The following is a 9,571-nucleotide window of genomic DNA, read 5'->3' as shown; positions in this document are numbered from 1 at the left end:
GGAGACAGGCCCGGATGGAAAAACTGCGGGCCTGTCTCATCAAACGGCTGGAGGAGGCTAACCCGCGGCCTCAGGCTCCAGTTATCCCCGCCTATCTCACCCAGCCGACGGCTGGTCCCAGCAGCACCAGCCAAGTTGGTGACCTTATAGGTGAGATGAGGCTGTTCTACCAGTCTGCGCGACCCAGTAGCAGCAGTAGTAGTCACCACCAGCGGCTGGCCCGCATGGAGGCTGACTACATGGAGTCAGTCGGTGCTTCCGACAGCATGAGCACCAACGACCCATGGAGTACTGGGTCGCCAGGCTTGACACCTGCCGTGAACTCGCTCAGCATGCGCTGGAGCTACTGTCTTGCCCCCCTCCAGCGTACTGTCTTAGCGGACTTTCAGAGCGGCAGGTGGGGTGGTCACTGACAAGAGGACCTGTCTGTCCACTGACTTCGTGGACAGACTCACATTCATCAAGATGAACGAGTCCTGGATCGGCAGTGACTTCTTGGCCCCCGCTGTCAGTTCAGGCCGTTGAGAGGTCTCTTGTCCATCACTCTCCTTTTCTCTCCCTTCAAAAATCCGTTGTTTTTTTATATTTTTAACTTATTTATTGATATTTTTATTTATTTATTAAATTATTTATTTATTTATATTTATATATAAATTGATTTATTTATTAATTACAATTAATTTATTATTAATAAATTTAGTTATGAATTTATTGATAAATTATTTATTTTTCTATTTATTTTATATATATATTTATATGAGTAAAATTGGACCGGCACTCAAAACACCCAGAGAAATATGGATTCAAACTTATTTATTTAAGTACAATAAAATAAATCGAGTGTGTATATTGGCATCAAAAATACAGTTTTATCGATAGAATATCGATTATAAAAAATCGACTACAATGAATCGATCCAATAAAATCGAATAGGTTAAAATACATACATAAAAATACAAATAAAATGCAATATCCTTAATCGATTAATACTCGATTTTTCTGGAGACCTGAGTTTTTTTCGGTTGAAGTCCCAGTGCAGTAAATTAAGTAAGTCCCAATAGAAACAATTGAAGCTATGTCTCAGTGGAAGTAATCAAAGCTGTGTCCTCAGAACTTTATATAAAGAACATAATTTTGCCTTTTCAGGCCTGCATAGTTAATAGATGCAACCAGCTTTCACGCTTAAACGTATATTTTTAGTTATTCACAACCTTTGGCGCTGATCGAGAGGTTCTTTGGTATGGGAATTATTTCAGGTGGCGTCCCACCATTCGCATCCAAGTCCAGCAGTGTTAATTTCCCTCTGCAGCAGCTCTCAGGATCTCGTCGCAGAATATCACAGGACTTGGTCCGCCTGTAGATTTTCGTGAGTCAAACAGAAACTTTTTCTTGTGTAGTTGGTTTCAATACATGGCCATGTAGAAATAGCAGTCGAGTTCACGCACAGGTACTCCGTCCAGACGCGTTTCGAGATAGCTTATCTCTTCCTCAGTGGGTAGCCTGTGGTCTGAGAACCTTGACTTTTAAACCCTCCACATCATCCCTGTCCACAATGGATTTCAACAGGTGTTAGTGATTGGATTGGGTGGTTACAATACCTAGTTGTTTCAAAACGAGGGTCTCCGAATTTTCAGGAAAAATCTGATCCACTCTTATTGATTTTTTGTACTTACAAACATTTTGCCAAAATTGTCGAATATAGAGAAGGATATATCACATGCAAGATACATTCATATATATATATATATATATATATATATACACTCACCTAAAGAATTATTAGGAACACCTGTTCTATTTCTCATTAATGCAATTATCTAGTCAACCAATCACATGGCAGTTGCTTCAATGCATTTAGGGGGTGGTCCTGGTCAAGACAATCTCCTGAACTCCAAACTGAATGTCAGAATGGGAAAGAAAGGTGATTTAAGCAATTTTGAGCGTGGCATGGTTGTTGGTGCCAGACGGGCCGGTCTGAGTATTTCACAATCTGCTCAGTTACTGGGATTTTCACGCACAACCATTTCTAGGGTTTACAAAGAATGGTGTGAAAAGGGAAAAACATCCAGTATGTGGCAGTCCTGTGGGCAAAAATGCCTTGTGGATGCTAGAGGTCAGAGGAGAATGGGCCGACTGATTCAAGCTGATAGAAGAGCAACGTTGACTGAAATAACCACTCGTTACAACCGAGGTATGCAGCAAAGCATTTGTGAAGCCACAACACGCACAACCTTGAGGCGGATGGGCTACAACAGCAGAAGACCCCACCGGGTACCACTCATCTCCACTACAAACAGGAAAAAGAGGCTACAATTTGCATGAGCTCACCAAAATTGGACTGTTGAAGACTGGAAAAATGTTGCCTGGTCTGATGTGTCTCGATTTCTGTTGAGACATTCAAATGGTAGAGTCCGAATTTGGCGTAAACAGAATGAGAACATGTATCCATCCTCTGATGGCTACTTCCAGCAGGATAATGCACCATGTCAAAAATCGAATGAGTCAGAAAAAGAAAAAATCTAATGAGTCAGAAAATGGAAAAACCAAAAAAATCGAATAAATCGAAAAATCGAACAAGAAAAATATCGATTGGGTTCGAATTAATGACACATCGATCAAGTAGGGACTGATTTGTAAATGAAATAAATATAATAGAGAATATTGTAATGAAGAGCTAGATGCTGTAGCAGCTAATGTGTGATTATAATCCTCAAGTTATATACACTCACCTAAAGAATTATTAGGAACACCATACTAATACGGTGTTGGACCCCCTTTTGCCTTCAGAACTGCCTTAATTCTACGTGGCATTGATTCAACAAGGTGCTGATAGCATTCTTTAGAAATGTTGGCCCATATTGATGGGATAGCATCTTGCAGTTGATGGAGATTTGAGGGATGCACATCCAGGGCACGAAGCTCCCGTTCCACCACATCCCAAAGATGCTCTATTGGGTTGAGATCTGGTGACTGTGGGGGCCATTTTAGTACAGTGAACTCATTGTCATGTTCAAGAAACCAATTTGAAATGATTCAAGCTTTGTGACATGGTGCATTATCCTGCTGGAAGTAGCCATCAGAGGATGGATACATGTTCTCATTCTGTTTGCGCCAAATTCGGACTCTACTATTTGAATGTCTCAACAGAAATCGAGACTCATCAGACCAGGCAACATTTTTCCAGTCTTCAACAGTCCAATTTTGGTGAGCTCGTGCAAATTGTTGCCTCTTTTTCTTATTTGTAGTGGAGATGAGTGGTACCCGATGGGGTCTTCTGCTGTTGTAGCCCATCCGCCTCAAGGTTGTGCGTGTTGTGGCTTCACAAATGCTTTGCTGCATACCTCGGTTGTAACGAGTGGTTATTTCAGTCAACGTTGCTCTTCTATCAGCTTGAATCAGTCGGCCCATTCTCCTCTGACCTCTAGCATTCACAAGGCATTTTTGCCCACAGGACTGCCGCATACTGGATGTTTTTCCCTTTTCACACCATTCTTTGTAAACCCTAGAAATGGTTGTGCGTGAAAATCCCAGTAACTGAGCAGATTGTGAAATACTCAGACCGGCCCGTCTGGCACCAACAACCATGCCACGCTCAAAATTGCTTAAATCACCTTTCTTTCCCATTCTGACATTCAGTTTGGAGTTCAGGAGATTGTCTTGACCAGGACCACCCCCCTAAATGCATTGAAGCAACTGCCATGTGATTGGTTGACTAGATAATTGCATTAATGAGAAATAGAACAGGTGTTCCTAATAATTCTTTAGGTGAGTGTATATGTATATATGAATGTATCTTGCATGTGATATATCCTTCTCTATATTCGACAATTTTGGCAAAATGTTTGTAAGTACAAAAAATCGATAAGAGTGGATCAGTTTTTTCCTGAAAATTCGAAGACCCTCGTTTTGAAACAACTAGGTATTGTAACCACCCAATCCAATCACTAACACCTGTTGAAATCCATTGTGGACAATTAAGGGATGATGTGGAGAGTTTAAAAGTCGAGGTTCTCAGACCACAGGCTACCCACTGAGGAAGAGATAAGCTATCTCGAAACGCGTCTGGACGGAGTACCTGTGCGTGAACTCGACTGCTATTTCTACATGGCCATGTTTTGAAACCAACTACACAAGAAAAAGTTTCTGTTTGACTCACGAAAACCTACAGACGGACCAAGTCCTGTGATATTCTGTGACGAGATCCTGAGAGCTGCTGCAGAGGGAAATTAACACTGCTGGACTGGGATGCGAATGGTGGGACGCCACCTGAAATAATTCCCATACCAAAGAACCTCTCGATCAGCGCCAAACGTTGTGAGTAACTAAAAATATACGTTTAATCGTGAAAGCTGGTTGCATCTATTAACTATGCAGGCCTGAAAAGGCAAAATTATGTTCTTTATATAAAGTTCTGAGGACACAGCTTTGATTACTTCCACTGAGACATAGCTTCAATTGTTTCTATTGGGACTTACTTAATTTACTGCACTGGGACTTCAACCGAAAAAAACTCAGGTCTCCAGAAAAATCGAGTATTTATCGATTAAGGATATTGCATTTTATTTGTATTTTTATGTATGTATTTTAACCTATTCGATTTTATTGGATCGATTCATTGTAGTCGATTTTTTATAATCGATATTCTATCGATAAAACTGTATTTTTGATGCCAATATACACACTCGATTTATTTTATAGTACTTAAATAAATAAGTTTGAATCCACATTTCTCTGGGTGTTTTGAGTGCCGGTCCAATTTTACTTACCAATTTATCTCAACAAGAGCAAGGGGTGGCTCTTTTTGTCCAGAGCACCGAGCGAATATATTTATATGAATTTGCATTATATTTTACCTATTTATAAATTTATTAATCATGAAATTTTAAATTTATATATATATGTATTTTTTTTATGTGTTTTTTTTTTTTTTTTGAGTTTTAAAAGTTTTTTATTATATTCTTAAAAGAAAAAATACAATGTAACATAACACCAACATTGGTGTAAATCGGTACCATCCACATAAGCATATGAACATCTTGTAGCACATGAAGGAATAGGAGTGACTGAAATTACAATCCAATAATAAGAAACATAGCTTGTTAATGTTATACATCAGTCATATGGAAAGAGAACCAGATTATACTCGACAGAAATAGTACAGTTGTGATCAAAGTATAAATGGGTAAGGTAAAACGGACACCCAAAGCCATGTCTCTGGCATCTATTTAGGTAGCATGCACTTTAGGGCCGAGAAAGAGGAGAGGTTTACCCCCCACTGGTATCCATTTATTAGGTTGAACTATCCATATTTTGGAAAGAGAGGGAGACATAAAACGGTTAGTGCTGAGAAAATCTATATTTTGTCCAGGGGGCCCACTTTCTCAGGAAAGTCAGATGGGTCCGCGATTCCCAGGAAGCCATTTCTTCAAAACGGTGGATTTGGTCTACCTTCAATCTCCATTGTTCTATTGAGGGAAGACTAGATTGCAACCAGTATTTGGGAATTAAGAGACGGGCTGCCAACAAGAGCTGTTTAAAAAGAAACGTGGGTGGCAGAGATGTCCCGTCGTTGAAAAAGGAGAGCAAGGCTCCATAGGGAGAGATGGCGATGTCAGAGGAACATATCTGATTGCTAATCCGGAAGATCTCTGCCCACCACTTATTTATAGGAGGACACGTCCACCAGATATGGAGAAAGGTACCTATCTCATTTTGGCATCTCCAACAATCGACTGAGGTGGGTCTATTGAAACGTGCAGATTTAATTGGGGTAATATACCATTGTGATAGGATTTTGTAGCCATTCTCTTGGGCCCTAACACATCTAGATGATTTGTGCGGGGTGTCAAATAGTGTATGCAAGGAATGGACAGGGAGAACTACCCCGGTTTCCAGTTCCCATGAGCGAATGAAGGATGGTTTGACAACTAAAGGCGGGGATCTTAACTTGTTATAGATAAAAGAAATAGGTCTTTTAGGGGAGCTGGGGTTGGCAATTAAAGCTTCGAACCAAGTGAGGGGACGGAGAAGTTCTCCATTTGTGTTATTTTTGTGAATAAAGGATTTGATAAGTGGGATGATAGTGAAATCACGTGGTTGTGGATTCAGAAGGGTTTTGATGGTTTCATTTGTAGGAGTTAAACCTTGGGGGTCGAGGAAAAGAGAGATTGGCAAGGTTGAGGATCTAATTATTTTAGAAGAGGTGCTTCTGGGCCCACTGGTAGCTGAGCCAAGAATGTCGCTGGTCGTGATGAGGGGAGAGGGGAATGGTATAGAGCAGTGGGAAAGATTCCACCATTTCCAAGCATCTACCGTTGCTTTGATGATTGGGAAGGGTTGTAAGTTAATTTGAGGGGGAGTTTGATGGCCCAGGCAAAAGGCTCGAGTCGGCATTCCGATAATATTTTGTTCCATGGCTACCCAAGATTTGCTCTCTGTGTTTCTCAACCAGTCTATAATTCTTGACATTAGTATGGCCTTCCCATATAATTCGGGGTCTGGTAACCCAATCCCCCCAGTCGTGCGAGAACGGGTCAGAAAGGAGTAGGAGAGTCTCGCTTTCCTGCCGTTCCAAATAAAAGTTCTAAATCTCTGTTTTAGGGAAGTATAGTAGGATTTAGGCACAGGAATTGGGAGAACTTGTTGGAGGTAGGTAAGACGTGGGATGATGAGAGCAGAGAGGATATTTTTCCTACCGAACCATGATAAGGTTGGGACTGACTTGGTGAGATTGTCAAGCGCAGAGAATAAGGCAGTTTTTAAGGGGACGTAGTTGAGTTTGAAAAGATCTGATATGGAAGGGCTCAGTTTAACTCCTAAATAGGTAATGGTTGGAGAGGACCAGTTAAAGGGGGAGTCTTTCATTAAGGAGAGTTTGAGTGAAGGTGAAAGTCCTGTGCTAATGATGGTGGATTTGCTCTCGTTAATCCTGAAGTTGGAAACTATGCTATATTCCTTTAGATGTTCCAGGATTACGGGGAGGGAAGATTTAGGATTGGATGTCATTATCATGACATCATCCGCGAATGCAGCAATCTTGTGGCTTCTGCCTCCAAGAGTTATCCCCTCAAACTTGGTATCTGCTCTAAGTTTGGATAGGAGGGGTTCCATAGCCAAAATGAAGAGCAGAGGGGATAAGGGACAGCATTGACGAGTTCCATTTTGAATTCGAAAGGGAGTGGATAAATCACCATTGACCATGACCCGAGCTGTGGCTTGGTCGTACATAGCGAATACAGCCTTGACATATGGATCAGGCAGGCCAAAAAACTTGAGAACATGCCTCAAGTAGTTCCAATTTATGCGGTCAAACGCTTTTTCAGCGTCGGTGCTGAGGAGTACTAGGGGAGAGGAAGTATGTCTAGCATAGGAGAGTGCATTAACCACTCTAGAGGTGTTGTCCCTGCCTTCCCTGTTACGTACGAAGCCTACCTGATCCATATGTACCAGAAGAGGGAGAAGGACTGCCAGGCGATTGGCCAGAAGCTTTGCAAGTAATTTAAGGTCGATATTTAAAAGGGAGATGGGCCTATAGTTAGCACAAAGCTTAGAGTCCTTCCCCTCCTTGGGAATCAAAGCTATATGAGCTGATGTCATGTCTCTGGACAAAGGGATTCCTTTCAAGGATTGATTGCACACTGTCAAGAGATATGGCAATAGCTGCTTTTTGAAGGTCTTATAGTAAAGTGCAGGAAGTCCGTCTGGACCCGGGCTTTTCCCCTTAGGCATCTGATCGAGGGCTGTGGAAATCTCCTCCAAGGTAAATGGCGTTTCTAAGGAAAGTTTTTGACTCGCTGATAAAATTGGGCAGGAGGCTGATTTCAAGAAAGCGTCCACTAGGGAGGAGTGGTCAGACGAAGTCGTGGGGGAAGGGAGATTGTATAGAGCATCATAGAAGTCTCAAAATTGTTTTGCGATCTTAAATAAAGCGAAAATTGGTTCACCACTAGGGGTAGACAATTGGTGAATGTAATTGTCAGATCTTCTGGATTTAATTCTGTTCATGAGGAATTTGGAAGCTTTGTCCCCATGAGCAAAAAACTTATATTGGGAACTAAGATAATACTTGGCCGAGTTATTGTGTAGTAAGGTTTTTAGCTCCGCTCTTGCTTTAGAGAGCTCTTGAAGTTGGATTTCAGAACGGGTAAGTTTGTGAACCGACTCTAATTTGTTTATTTTGGAGAGGAGGGTGTTGATGTTGTTTTCCCTGGTTTTCTTTAGATGCGCTCCTAAACTGATGACCTCCCCCCTAATATAGGGTTTGTGTGCGTCCCAAATGGTCTGTGGAGAGAGTTCGGGTGAGGAATTTAGGGTGAAGTATTCTTCCAGGTGTGACGCTATTTTCTTTATAGAATCTGGATTACCAAGGATAGATTCATTTAATCTCCAGTTAAAGCATTTAGGTTTCCGTGTGGGGGAGGTTATTTTAAGGAATATAGGAGCGTGATCCGAAATATGTATAGACCCAATTTTGGCCATTTGGCAAAGTTGAAGGTGCTCTTTTGCGATAAAGAGATAATCTATTCGGTGGTAGTTGTTATGTACATGGGAATAAAATGTATAATCCGGGGTGTCGGGATAGTGGGCTCGCCAAGCGTCTACTAAATGGAGATCCCAAAGTATATTTTTGATAAGCCTTAGGGATCTTTTTGATTGGGAGGTTGTGTGAGATGATGAGTCCAGTTGGGGGTTGATGGCCACATTAAGGTCACCCCCTAACACTACTATTCCCTCCTTAAAGGAGGCAATCAAAGGAGCTATGGAGGCAAGCCATTTGGCCTGTTTAGAGTTGGGGGCATAGAGGTTTATGAATGTATATACCTGAACACCTATATTCCCCTTAACCATAATGAATCTACCCTCTGGGTCTTGTTTGTGGTCCATATATTTAAAGGGGACCCTCCTTTTGAAACCAACACTTACTCCCCCGGACGAGGCGGAACCTCCCCCACAATGGAACCAGAGTGGGTAATGAGAGAATTCCATATTAGGGTAATGATTGAACCTAAAGTGTGTCTCCTGCAGGAGCAGCACATCCGAACCCTCCTTACGTAAAATGGAGAAAATTTGGCTTCTTTTGGAGGGTGAGTTGAATCCCTTTACGTTATACGAAGCTATGAGAATGTCAGCCATGGATAGGGGTTGTTGTGTAAGGAAGAGAAAATGGTGTGCTAGTCCTCCAGGAGAGGGCACTTACGGTTTTCGGAATAACCACCTCGTCTAGGAAAGAAGCCCGGTCTTTCGGTTCCTGTGCAACCTTTGATAGTATCAGGAAAATGTATGTGAGGTACCTAGAACTGAACAAAGGGAGAGGGGAAACAATGAGAACAAAATAAAAGAAAACAAAGAAATAACGTAGAAAGTGGATTGACCCACTGGTGTAAAGCATGGGGGAAAATTGGTCAAAGACCGGTGAACAGACCGTTCTGCACATGAGATTGCAAATTGGAACTAAACTAGCTTTAGTTCAAGCAATCGTGGGCTTTTTATGTGAAGGGAGGATTGGTCAGGCCTTCCTCGGACAGTCAGAGCAAGGAGAGTTGAGAGTCAGTAAGGTATAAAATTTAAGCAG

The sequence above is a fragment of the Bufo bufo genome, chromosome 5 (assembly GCF_905171765.1).
Source record: "Bufo bufo chromosome 5, aBufBuf1.1, whole genome shotgun sequence".
NCBI classification, from domain to species: Eukaryota; Metazoa; Chordata; class Amphibia; order Anura; family Bufonidae; genus Bufo; species Bufo bufo.
This window is presented reverse-complemented; position numbering follows the sequence as displayed.